Genomic DNA, 14,792 nt, shown 5'->3' with positions numbered 1-14,792 from the left:
ACTAACACACAATAATATGCTCCCCAAAAACACAAACAATACACTCCCCCAGTTCCAAATCCCCCGCACACATAAAATAATACACTCCCCCCACAAGCCCCTTACCTGCTCACATCTTTGCGAGGAGGAGGCGAGGAGGCACAATCCCTGGTGATCCAGGGATTGATTAGTAAGGTCTGGTGCAGACCTTACTAATCTATCCTTTCTGCCAGCGATCAGTGAAGACAGAATGCTGGCTAAAAGGATCTGAGCTGGCACTGACAGGAGCAGCTATGCGTTCTGTATCCGACAGAGATGCAGACTGTGTACCTGACTTGCTCCCGCAAGTCAGGTACACAGTCCGTGAGCGCATGCCTGACTTGTCAGCTCACTGCGGGCCACAAATCCCCTGTTGGCCCGCAGGGCGGTATTTTGAGACCTGTGGTGTAAAGCCTTTGAGAATATGAAACATGGTCTGTATTTGTCATTTACGATAAGAAAAAAGAAAAAATACATTGATGCAGGTCACTTTCCTAAAAAATCCTTATACCAGGATTCTTCATTGTACAGCATTGTTCTACACATAAGCAGACAGCATATTATCCCAGAATATTCTTGTTTTTCTACAGAGTTACAAAAACATATAATTGCACTTCTTAGCTCTGCTCTTCAGTCAAGAAAGGGCTCTCAAATTGACTTTACCTGTTTGGTTATGTTTGCAAAGTAGTGTGATACCATCCATGTGCCTTTTGTTCAATTATAGCACAATGGGTGAGAAGTAAGGATAATTACTGATGGCTAGCAGTGAGGCCTGGCAATTAAAGGCACTGATCAGCACTGACAGCAAGTGTCCAGCACTAGGGTGACTGCTGTGCTCTTCAATGTTTTGGCAGTTGTGTTACCAATAATAGTAAAACCTAATTAGCGCTGGAAAGGTGAGGGCACGTAAGAAGTCATGCATGAGGAAATTGGGCCCATGACAAGTCTCTAAAACTAAAAATGGCCCACATTTTTTCCATAGGATTACCAAAAATTCTAGGATATCCATATCACTGCCCATCTTTGCTGAAATAGTCAGCTAAATAAAAGACCAATCAACGCTGTTGAGTCCTGGTTCACGCAAATTGGTTTTCCAATACTTTTCCAATTTTCCAATGCTAAATACAACTAGTAGAAATAAAAGGCATAGTTCAACATGTTATCTACTTATATGTATAATAAGTTATAAGTTCCCCTTCTTTTGACCTGAGATACAAAACCAGCTATTTTTTCCACCTCAAATTAGCTATAATAATTGAAACCAGGGAGTTATTCAGAGACACATCTAACAGTTTGATTATGTGTCTTAAGTTCACCTAGGTGATTACTCAACCTGTCAGCAATTTATTGCTTTGTATACTGCCCAGTACTGAGCATTAATGCTTAATTAACACAGAAAATGAGAATTTAGGATGTACACATCACAGCTCACAAAGATGCACACTGTTACAGTATAGAATGTGATAAAGGCTGCATGGAATCCTTGAAAGTAATTTTGAAAGCAATTCAAAACATAAAACACAGTGTTTACATATTTACAAATAAAAAGCACCCAGTAAATGATTTATTTATGCAGTATAATAAAAAAAATGAATACACAATATGGTCAATGCTTATAAAAAGTGATTAGATTTGCCCAGATTTCTTAGCAGATACCTTCCTCTCTTACACACGCACACACCAAAAAGGATGGGTGTAACTGTAAACTACTGTAGCTTAAACACTAATAATATTGATACTGCTTAAAATGGTTACTGTATTTTTATAATTCAAGCATGCTCACTCGCGCTGGCAGAATTACTGTCAATGCAAGGAATGCAGCCCTTCTTAATTTCACACAAACAAATGTATTTTATAACTGAGCATTAAGGAGCTGTGCGTAAGGGTCATCAGAAAATCTGGAATGTCAGATTAGTCTTAATTCACATGAAAAACTTGATACAGACATGATTGACATGGTATCACACTTTACCTACAATAAAATTTCTTGCCCCAGAGCCCATGCCTGGAAAGAAACAATCTTGTACTTTTCATATGGCATGGACTGTGGGGGCCCTGTGGGATTGATTTACTAAAGGCTAATAGGCTGTTCACTTTGCGAAGGAATTTTTACTTAGTAAGATAATTTTTCCTTAACTTGGCAAATGTGGTGAAAACTAATTATGCAATGAATACCCAATTGTGTGCAAGGAACATAAAAAAACTATAGTTTTGCTTGCACATGATTGGATAATGTAAGCCAACAGAACATTTGGTATTAAGCACAGTCACCTATTTATTATTGATATTTATATAGCGCTGACAATTTACACAGTTGCTCACATAGTGCACATTCACATCAGTCCCTGCCCTCAAGGAGCTTACAATCTAAGGTCCCTATCTCACATGCATACATAGGAGGGTCAGTTTAAACATGAGCCAATTAACCTACCAGCACGCATTTGGAGTGTGGGAGGAAACCAAAGTACCTGTAGGAAATCCACTTACACACAGGGAGAACATGCAAACTCTTTGTAGATAGTGACCTGGGTGGGATTTGAACCAGGGACCATTGGTGCCGCAAAGCAGAAGTACTAACCACTACATCACTATGCTACCCACCTAAAAAGACTTTTGGGTTTTGCTGCATAATGCTTCAAGGAAAGCCCCATTCATTACTGTATCATTCATGCAGATTACAAAATTTAAGTGCCAAATCAACTCATAATAGCAGTGTCTGCAATTCAGGCAGTTCTCGGGCTGGCACTCTTCCTGCAAGGTCAAAATGCAGGCAAAGATGAAGGCATGCAGCATTTATGTAATTTCAAAACATTAAAGTGAGATATCAGAACCGGTGTCAAGAATCAATAAGAAAGAACAGAAGACTGAGATAGGCAAGAACTGGGTACTAAATCACCATACAAAGCTAGGAGGAACACTTTGTTTAGTAATTATCATAGTGCGGTAAGTCTAGTGATGCCATAGGCTGCCTTGGACACGCCTCTTCAGCGGTATGTATTGCTGCAAGTCAATGGTTAAGGCAAGCACCCAACAGCAGTACACTTACCTCACAAAGACATAGGACTGAAGTTAACAAAAAAGTACTGGAGACAGCTGCCTTTGGTAGGTAAGTGGGTTTTACTGATTCCTCATAATATTTGTATTAACCACTTGAAGACTAGGGTGTTATCCTGCTTCCTGTCCAGGCCATTTTTTAGTTTCCAGAACTGAGGTACTTTTACCAAATGACAACTTTCCTTGTTTATTATTTTTGAAAAGAAGATTTAGGACTCCACTTGCAGTTGAAAAGGAGAATACAACATATTTGTATGCTATGTTTTTATTTATCTAGAAAAAAGTTAACTTTGATATTTTTGATTGTGGCGTAATAAATAAATAAATAGATAAATGATATACTAAAACATTTAACACTTAACAGTAACAGGGGCTTAACTAGAAATCACAGGGCCCCATAGCAAAAAATTTGATTTCTAGTTACACCCCTTGCAGAGCCCACCTGAGATCCCACACAGCCAACCTAAGAGTGAGCCTGCAGAGCCCACCATAGACTCAATGGGCTGGTCACACCTCTTACCTGTCAGCTCTGATCTGCTGTCAGCCTTCTCCACCGCCGTGCCCTGCCTCCTCCTTAGTCAGTGGCGAGATCCGCCTCCTCCACCATTGCCGGGCCTGGCCTCTTCCTCCTCCACCACCATCGGGCCCCACCTCCTCTGCCACGGGGCCCGCCTCCTCTGCTGCCGCCAGCAGGCCCAGGCCTCCTCTACCGCAAGCTGCTGGCTGTTACTGACTCAGCAGCAGCTGTGAGGAGGAATGCACCACTGCACAGATCACTGACAGGTTGTCAGTGATCTGGACAGCGGTGTGTTCCTCCTCAGAGCCAACAGTGACAGCCCACAGCCTACGATGCCATAGCGACCCGCACGGCATCAGGGGGACCCTCGTCCTTCCTAGGCCCCCCTTTGCCCAGGGACCCGTAGCGGCCACCTGGGTTGCTATGGTGATAATTCTGCCACTGAACAGTAACACATGAAAGGAAACTCTAAGAAGTATAAGAATCTAGCAATTCATTGGCAGATCATTGATAGATCTTTCAGACTTGCCTCTCTGCCTGCTGCCCCCCACTTGACCCAAAGAGATGTTGCCTGATGCTGCCTCATTATAGGGATGGCCCTCATGGTAACACAGAATTATCTCTATGCTTTATACTCACCTGTTTTTTAAGTCTCCAGGCCAATCATGTGGCATGCAGAATCTTCTTCTGATCTTCTCCAGTGGTGCTCAGTCCTCACTGATGCAGAGAGCAGTTCTGACGTGATGCTGTGAGCGCCATTCTTTGCATCATTACACTGACAGTACAAGGAGCCATGGTGACCCCCTCAGGGGACCCAGTTCTTCCGGGTTGCCGGGCAACCTGGAAGACAGAGATCATCTTTTGGCAGAGAAGAGATTATGTGGAGGACAGCACCAGAGAGAAGGTGAGTATTGTATCCAGAGCTGCTTTATTTAATTTTCAACACCGAGGCCAATTTTTAATTAAAACAAATGCCTCGAATTGGGATTTACCCACACAAGTATTATGGGAAAGAATGCAATAGTGGCAGCTGCTTCAGCATTTTTATCCTGATGTTTACAATGTTTTCCTATCCATGAACAGTAAAAACAAAACTTTTGAAACAGGCATGGTTGAAAATATCTGTAACGGCCAGTAACAGTCTTTCTTTGTACACAAGTGCTCATCTTTGAATTTAACACATTGTGGAAGCTCAGATAGGTCACTTGCTAGTTAAAACTGGGCTGTGTGGCCAGGCAAATAGAGCCAGATTTCTTTGTATTTTTTGTTCAGCTTAAAAATGTGACTATTCTGATTTTATCATGCACATTTATGATATACAGTACATTTAGAGGGTACATTTTATCTATTTCTAAGGATTAGGAACCCTTAGAGAAGTTACAGGGGGTTAATACACAATAATATTTCATCTGCCCTTTCTTAACATATTCTGTATTAGACTGTTAAGAAGACAAAATGCAGAAAACACAAGGGCTAGATGTCAGTGACCTATTATTTAAGCAGTGCGTGCCTTTAAGTACTGTATCATTTTATGTACAATAACCTCCTTTATTCCGCAGATAGAAGCATTGTAGGGAGAAAGCTGTAATTAGATATTCGGAATATTTAAAAGATCTTTTAACACAGTCACAAAAACCTGCGCTTCAATATGACGCATTCAGAATTGTGATTCTATATTAATTCTTTGTCCTTCGATATTAACTGCTTCATAGACAGAAATAAGAGGATGCTCCAAATTATAGCAGATGATAGGCTGACTGGAAATAGCAAGCTGCAGAGTGTTACAATAAAAGCACTGAAAACATTTCCTACCTAAACCTAGATATATTGTTCTTGTTATTATTATTATTACTATTTAGCCCTTATGGTGCAATAATATTTTGTCTACTAAATCAGATAAAGAAAAAAAGGTCTCACAAAAATGAGCTGTCATATTTATGAGTGACAGACACCTCTGGTCATTTATTTCCCTGGGAACAAGCGATAAACTGCGACCATTTTGTACTGGCACTCACTTTTGTTTCCTCCAAATAAAGACATCATAAAGAGTGTCTGGAGGGCTCTCCTGCCTCTTGTCTCCATAAACATTAACATGCAGGTTAGGGTAATGAATGTTATTGGAATTTTTTTCTAATAAAACATTTTTTAAGGTTTGAATCATTCTTGTACCTCTGACTGTCTGTGGTTAGCTATGGGTATCAGATGGTAATCCCCCAATGCAGCTGAATTTGGGCTGACCAGGTGACTATTGTTCAATCAATGGTTATCAATTAGGTTTTGGTGGTGGAAGTGGGGTTGGGCGGTTGACCATCTAACAAATAAATATGAGATAGTAGTCCATCACAGCAGTGAGCTTGGAGCGGTGGCTACTTTACCACACACACAGGGACTATGAGGAACAAAAGTAGCCCACCTCCAGAAGGAAGGACAGTGTCAGCACCAATTCAAAGATGATTTGAGGATGTATTGCTGAGTGATACACAAATAAGTTAAATTTTTGTTAATAGTTAAGAATACTTGAATGCATTTTTAAGGTTTAACTCCTGAGCTTAGTATCACTTTAAATAAAAATGTATCTCTTCATTCTATCTAGAACTAAAAAACAACACATTTTTGTTATAGGTTTTGGCTTTTAAAGGGCAACCATGCAAAAATAACTTATACCAAAAAGTTTTTCTTGGAGGGGTGAAACTTATTAAATTCCCAGAGATCACTGCTTGAAACCTATCTAGTACTTTGCACTTTACAAACTGAGGAAAAAATACTAACCATGGGCTGAATAGGCCCAGTGGGCTGAAAACAAATTACTCACACAAACCCTCCAACTGTACCGTGCACAGTACCTGTTGTTGAACATGCTCACTGGTTTTCTGGGCTGATATCAGTCTGTATAAAATTTTATAACTTGTACCAGCACCTGTAATATGAGCAGCTGGACTGTCAATTTCAGCGGGACACTCTCGGGGGAATTTATCAAAACATAGGGCAGACAAAAACTGGAGCAGATCTGCATAGCAAACAATCAGCTTCTTTTTTAATTGTCAAATCTTAACTGAATAAACTGAAGAGAGAAGCTGATTAGTTGTCATGCTTATCTGCTCCACTTTGTGCCTGCTCCAGTTTTGATAAATTCCCTAGGAGCCCTGCATTGCTCAGTTATCAGTTTGATGGCTGTTTCTGGCAGGTCGTGTCTTAAAATTACACTGTGTTGCAGGACTCTGGTTGCTGCAGGTATCTCAGTGCGTTAAATACTTGCTCCCCATCACATGCTCTGACTCCAGTGATGTAGGAGCCAGTGGGAGGAAACTATAGCACGTGGCTGAGGGTAAGTATTCAACACACCCCCAAGTGTTCCGTACCTACAGTGCCCAGAGATCTGCAACACAGTGTAGTTTTAAAACACAGGCAGCTGGAAAGATAGGCATAAGTAATTTTCTTTTGCAGAATAGACTTAGATGAATACTGTATGCTGCACTTACTGACATAGTCACTTTAACATCTTATGAACCCTAGCTGATTAGTTTAATTCCTATTTAAAAAGTAATTTCTTTTTTGACTGTTAATATGTATACTATGCCCATAGCTTGATGATAGAGCAATGGAGGGAGGGGGGTAAGGTGTGCCTTTTCTCTTTTTGAAAGTAATGCCCATGGGTTCATGATTTGGTTCAACCAATGTCCTGTGATGGTTTATACGCTCAGAGAGTAAATAAAAGAACTTTCATGTAAAAAAAAGACACAAATTCTTTCCATTTTTGGAGAGGCATACAGTATATACAATTCCTAGGCAACATAGCCTGAATTCTCCCTAATTATGCTTTGTGTAGGTTCAAAGAACCACTAAATGTGAGGAACCTCCCTGATGCAGTTTCATTCAGCAATGGTTGTTTTCGGTATATGGTTGGTCGTTGGTCAAGATCCTATGGATTAATTCCCCATCAGGGCCTCCTGTTACTTCTTCTGCTGATGATACAACATTTCCTGTGTTATCTAGCTTGCCTTCTGCTGCTGGATCTGTGGCTTCCCCTGCTCTGGACTCCTCTAAGTTGTCATAGCCTTTTGTCTCTATTATTTGCCTTGCCACATAAACCCATGCTGTATTTATAGACTTTGGTATAATGACTAGGTCCTTATTAAAGGGAACCAGACTTACAGGGTTATTCACAAAAGGGTGAAGTGTTTGGAGAAGGCCGGACAAGTGAACAATCTAGGACAACATAGCTGGACTGGAACGGATGCTGAATTGGAGAATTGTTCTAAATCAGCTATTTTGGCCTAGATTGTTCACTTCTCCTGCCTTCTCCAAACTCTTTTTTGTGAATAACCCTGTTAGAATCTTTCTGAGATGCTTGAATTGTCCTTGTTATTGAATCTCTTGGATCTCATATCCATGGGCAGCAAAGGATCTGACAGATACCCTAGTTGACAGATCTTGGTGGAAATTATTTTTTTTCTATTGAAATAATTTCTATTGTTTCCCCTTTGATAAGTTGGTGGTGTCTGCCAGTATCTCCCTTTCCCTATCCGTTAGCATAATGCATGATCCATTAAACCTGAACTTTGGTCCTACCTTCAGGGCAGGTTCACACCATTTTCTGGACCAGATCTGGGCCAGATCTGGAACACAGTGCATTGCGTTTTTGACATGTTTTACCGTGATTTTGCTGCGTTTGGATTTAACTTAAAATGTTGTCTTACAGGTGCGTTCCAGTGCGTTTGTATTCTTTTTTGATGCATTTTTATGTGTTCCAGTGCATTCCAGACCAGACAAAATAGGACAAACAGTATTTTTCTGGTCTGGTCTGGGATGGACTGCGCTGGTGGGAACAGAGGCCAGAAATAGCATAGGGAAACATTAGGATGCATTTTGCGTCCGGAAACAATCTGGTCTGGAGATGATGCGGACATGTTGTGAATGGGTCCTCAGTCTTGCACAGTTATACAGACTACATTGTGCATTAATAGCTGCATTAAGACAGATAGAGCCCTCATAATTTTCTGGCTGTAGCATCACCTAGTCATTTTCTCCCTAGCCTTAATGTCCCTGGCCCACCCCCTTTTATTAATAGAATTTCAGTTGTTCAATAATGAAGGCTCATCCTTGCATGTTGGCATAACCTAGGTGCAAATGCAGCCTGTCTAGGAACACTCATTCCTCTAGACTGACATCCACCCATAAAGGCATTTTGATATTGTGTTACTCCTTCCTAGAGCTAACTCAGTGTTTGCAATGAGGAGGGGACACTTGGGAGGAGTACAGAGGCAGGCTGTTCTGATGTATTTAGATAACTCTGTACAGCACCCTGTCGGCTCCTCCCATCAGGCAGGATCTTTCTGCATTGCAGAAAGCACAGAGAAGCACAGAGACATCACATGGTCTAAAATAAGGTATGTAATGAAAACGGACAGGATTTATTTAAAAATTTCATGAGCGTGTAGCGTTCACCCCCTAAAAAGCCATTAGATATAAAGGGCAATTCTGCCTGACCTCTGTGATGAATAACTTGCAATGGATCCACAACACACCTTGTGGGTTTTTTAATGGCCGTACTGAATAAACAATATGCAAGTTTAACAAATAAATGAGTATGAAAAACAACTAGAATGAACATGTATACAATAAGTTCACCTAAGTTTTCAGGCATACCTCAGGCATGGATGTCTAATTTCTGCAATAGACAATAGTGAGCTAACTGAAGCAATACCCATAGACTATAGCTAAACTCACTGATGGTGGTCACTGTTGCCCTTGACAATTCCAGCAGAAGTTGCAGCAATGTCTGTGGCGCTGTTGCCAGCAGTGAACTAGCAGAGCAGAGCACATGTGCAGCAGCTGGGAGAGTGAGAGCAGATCTCCCTGCACCTACAGAAAAAAAAGTCACTCAGTCACGCAAGCCACCTTGGAACTGTAGTTCAGTGCAGCAGAAATTTACATTGTCTCTTGCTGTAGTAGGAATGCAACTTCCAAAAGTCCTTTCAGCTCCCAGCAGCAGCTGAACTAAGTCTGGGTTGCAGTCAATCAAAGTCTCTCTGAATACAGGCTTAGTTTTGCTGTGTTCTGCAACAGATATTTTCTATTAAGGGGGCAGCAACTAAGCAAGAGCTACAAGCATGTTGAAAAGAGGGAAAGGAGGAACCAGGGAAATGGAAATATAAGCAGATTAAACACCAGGTTTAGGTCAAGTGTACATTTTTGTAATCGCCAAACAGAGAAGCTTTAGGGTTGTTGGATAATGTCTGCAATAGACCCTAGACCCTTTAATGTCTATGGTTGACATTATATCTATTTAGTCCCGATGAGCATTAGTTTTGTCAGTTCAATGTTATCACAATCTTTAATCTAAAAACCTTGACAACAATAACAGCAAGTAAAGTATTTAGGTGCAGGTACTTTGTATTGTGTTACTGTTCCATGCACTGCTTTTATTTTTTCATGTGACTTTGTATTTGTCTCATAGTCCCCCTTATACCATTGTTGTTATCACCTTGCAGAAATACTCTCCCCTCCTGCAGTCAGTACTGGCTTTTGTCTTAATCCTGAAGGATTTCTGTGTTGATTTGAGGTCAAGTGACTTCCATCACAGTAACTTGAGACATGTTAAGTGTTTTCAGAGAAATCCAGTCAACCCAAGCTGAGAAAAAAAATCTTGTGACATAATATTTTGAGAGTTGTCATTTAAGGGCATTTATGAGAATGTCAAAGACATCAGCATGAAAGGTCATCGATTTCTATGATTATAAACAAATATGAGAGACGAACACAGGAGTACACATTTACATAGCTGCAGTTTCTCTTTCCAGGGATAGAAAATTAGATACACCTATCTAGGGTGATTTATATGTTTGAGTAAAGTTCCCTTGCATTGTTTACTCTTTTAGAGTATGACCTGGAGATGTTTGCAAAAGGCAAAGAGATAACCTTCTACAATGCCTCCTGTGTCAAACAAGTAAAAGAGAATTATCACCACTGACACTTTAGATTAATTGATGATCTTAGTATATGTTATCAGTTCATTCGCTTGATAGATAAAGTGACAAAATCATGTTCAAATTTAAATTTTAAAGTGTCATTTAATATACTGTATTTCACAGAAAAAAAGAAGAAATATTATACAGATTCCATAGATAGCATTGCAGCAGTTAGAGTAGGCTGCATTTTAAAATGACACACAACCCTGCAGGTTTTTATCCCAAAAATTGACATTTGGGTGTACAGTACATATTTTACAAAAAACAAAGAAATATTGTAATGATTCTATAGACAGCATTGAGGGAGTTACAGCAGGCTACATTTTGAAAATGACACACAGCAAGCAGGCTTTCATCCCAAAAATCCATGTTAACATTTATATATTTAACAGAATTGAGGAAGAAACATTGTACTGACTACATAGAGAGTTTTTAGGCACTTTTGGAAAGCTTAATTTTAAACAAGAAAACCAAAAGTCAGCTTTTAATCCAAAAATCAACAGAGTACAGTATATTATTTCACGGCAAAATATTGTACTGCCCACATACACAAAATGTAAGCACTTTTAGCAAGCCACATTTTGAATGGGAGAGGCAACAGTCAGCTTTTAATTTAAAAAAAAATCAGCATTATTGTGAATGTATTTCGCAGGAAAAAGCCAGCAAAATATTCAATTGACTTCAAATACAGTATTTAAACACTTTTACTTGGTTGCATATCGAACAAGAGAGACTCTAGGCAGCTTTTAACAAAAAATCAATAGAGTGTATCATTTCAATGGGGAAAAAAAATGTTATGAAATAGTGCACTGTGGCCTAGTAAACATGCTTACATACTATGCATGGAGATGCACTATTTCATAATACGACACAAACTAGGAGACACAGAACATGATTTATCCTGCAGAAAACACTATAACAATGATGGGGCAGTAGAAGAAGCGTAAGATGGTAATGTTGTGGTGGCAATATATGGTAATGGTGACAGGCCAGAGGTGGTGTAAGGAGCTGCAATGTTGACAGGAGGTGGAAATTGTATCAGGTCAGCAGTGGTGGCAGGTCAGCAGAAGTGAAAGGAGATGGTAATAGTGGCAGGAGATGGTAATGGTGGCAGAGTAGAGGTGGTAGCAGGAGATGATAATGGTGGCAGGTCAGCAGGGGTGGAAGGAGCTGGAAAATTGTTGTGGGCCAGCAGTGGTGGCAGGAGCTGGCAAGGGTAGCATGAGCTGGTAGTATTGGCCAGCCAGCAGTGGTGGAAGTAGCTGATAATGGGGTCAGGAGCTTGTAATCGTGGCAGAGTTGCAGCAGTAGCAGGAGCTGGTAGTGGTGGCATGGCCAGCAGTGGTGGCAACAGATGGTAAACGTGTAAGGTATAATCATTTTTGGGGTCAGATTTCGAGCAAACATTTAGTTCTTATCAGCTGCAGGGACTTGGTAATTTTTGCTGGATGAATTAATTTTGTTGAATAATTTGTCACAAATTACCTGCAGCAGAGGATCCCAAGTCCTTTGTGTATCTGTGAGCAATAGTGTCCTCAACAATCTCATCCCACCCACGTACAACTGCCAGTGTTTGGGAAGGGTAAATTGTACCCTGGAAGCCTCTCTATTTCCTCCTTCTCCTCCCCACCAGCATCCTGTGCTTCTTCTTGCAATCCTTATCTGCCTGCTCTTGGCTCTGCCACACAGTCAGTTGTAAAGGCATTTTTCTGGCCCCAAAACAGCAGCAAGACCTACTCTTCTTTCTGCTGTTGTGCTTTTAGAGCCTGAACCTGGTCTATTACACTGTGTAGTGTGAGCTCTAGCAGGAACACCAAAGGGATTGTTTTTTAATCCCTGCCTCATCATGGCTCAAAATACTGTTCTCTTCGGGTGGTAACAAGATGGTTCATGTATCCTGAATCAGGAGCCACCATGATCAAAACTCAAAGCCCATGATCCCCAGAGCATGTCCATGTTCTATACATACAAATAGTTATTGACATCCCTCTGCTGCAAGCGCAGTCCCTGCAGCATGGCCAACATCCAGTTGCAGTTTATACCTATAACGTGTATATGACGCGGTTGGCAGGCAGTTTGTGTTGTTGCTGCATTGTGGCCAGGCAAACACTCACTAGGTATGATCACCTAAAGTGGAGATACACACTTCTAGCCTGTCATAGGACATCTTGGAAGCCAAGGTACCTATCTAGGAACCACTGCACCATCAGGTTCAGGACATGCCAAGCAAGCCAAGTGTGCAATCATTCCTTGCCCATTGTCCCAAACTTGCCTGGGATCAGCCATCTCTCAGCTCGCCCTTAAGGAGCTTCCAGAATCTCTGGCCCAGTGTGGCTCTTGCTCCGCTGACATACAAGCTGTGAAACCAGGTACAGCAGAGCGCCTCATGCTGCATCCTTCCCAACCACCAGCAAATTCACCATGTGTGCTGTAAAATACATTTAATGTCCCTGCCCGTGCTTCCTTGATCACGTGTCTGTGGTTATATGGACCCTGCCACTGATCGCATGGTCCAGGGACACAGCAACGTTACCACATTACCCTCCACATGCTGGTGGACCAAAGAGCCTTAAAATCCCTGAAGGGGCAGACTCTATCACACTGAGCATGGGTGTGATTGGGTAACTTTTGTTTGTCTGCTCCAGCAGCTAGGGAAGGGTCACCTACCTAGTAAAGGATACTGCTGGAGAGAATGGGTGGGGTTGGAAATTATCAATACAAGGGATTGCTTAACTTTATTAGTAGCTATGGCGATAGGGGGATTAAGGATATGGTGCTTTAGTGTACTTAACGTGGTGATTTGGTGTACTATAATGTGCTGCACTAATATGTTGTAATGTTCTCCAAACAAATGGCAGCTTTGCCTGTGCCAAAAATCTAGTCCTAAAAAGGACTGTTGGGTCTATGCGATGTGAGTACATTGTAGTACTGCATATAGCACAGGTTAGCAGAACTGTATAACAACTACCTATCCCTGCAAACAACACATATCCATGCAAACAACACATATCCCTATCTAAGCAGTGTGGATGGAGGAACCTCCTCTGCTGATTATTGTATTCAGACAGCCATCACCCACTGCTGTCTGAATACCCGAACAATGATCTGACTGGATGCAGTTGGTGTTTGAGTTAAAAGGCTGCTGGGAAACCTAATCGTCGGATGGAACCTAATCATGGGGTGGGCGGAGCAGATAGGACACTGATTGGCCTGTCCAGCAAACGACCCCGCCCACTCTCCATGTTAACTAGTTTATGGGTAGGCTCCTTTCCTCCTTCTTCGCACAGGGCCCGGGCATCCTTTAGGGCAGGAGGAGAGGAGCCTATCCATCAATAGGTTACTATGGCGAGTGGGCATGACCATCCTTCTTCCCTAGGGGCAGCCCTTGTCAGTTCAGGCCCCCCTGCTGACTTGATGGGGCCTGGGCCCTGGCCCGGTACAAGAATGCTGGCTCTACCCTTCTAACGGCAGCTATGCCCATGAGTCTACTGCGCATTCGACCCCTTGCGGATCCTCGCCTGATGCCGACAGCAGCCCACCCTTGGTACTTTAGTCATAAAATCTTGTGATAATGAGTTTCTCTGACTGCCTGATGTGCTCAGTATTAGTAAGTAATTAGTAGTCTATAGCCTTAATCATGGTAAAAAAATGAGATATAAATATGTTTTACTATTTTATTCATAACATATCAGGCTGACTATGAGCCGTCTAGTTTAGACCAATGTTGCAACTATCTAGGCATCAGTACTGATAAAAAAGTGTATAATGAATGAACAATAACAATGACTCAGATATAGAATAACTGTGTTGTGTTAGGCTGGCACATGTTTTTCTATTAGTGATGAGGTTGACAAATCTGCTTTGTTCTCACTCACAACAGAGGAACACTGAAACCTGTCGCAATGAAGGTGGACACAACATATCTGTAATAAAAAAATCAATCAACAAACCTCTATGTATAAAGATTGTTCAACATTTAGAAAAATCTTTCTACATTCTTTTAAAATTCTAGTCTATTGTCAAAACTGATAAAACATCTGCCTGGGTATGCCTGGCCTTAGGCCATTCCACAAGAGAAAATGCAAAAACATGGGCACTGAGAACTATTATAGTAAATGTATATCATAAACAACTTGGTTCAATTTGGTTTGCAGTCTAACTAGGGTTCACAGCTACAGTTTATATATACAGTGGCGTAACCAGAGTTCTTGGCGCCCGGGGCAGAATTTTTTTTT

The sequence above is a fragment of the Nanorana parkeri genome, unplaced genomic scaffold (genome assembly GCF_000935625.1).
Source record: "Nanorana parkeri isolate BGI_ZX_2015 unplaced genomic scaffold, ASM93562v1 scaffold682, whole genome shotgun sequence".
NCBI classification, from domain to species: domain Eukaryota; kingdom Metazoa; phylum Chordata; class Amphibia; order Anura; family Dicroglossidae; genus Nanorana; species Nanorana parkeri.
This window is presented reverse-complemented; position numbering follows the sequence as displayed.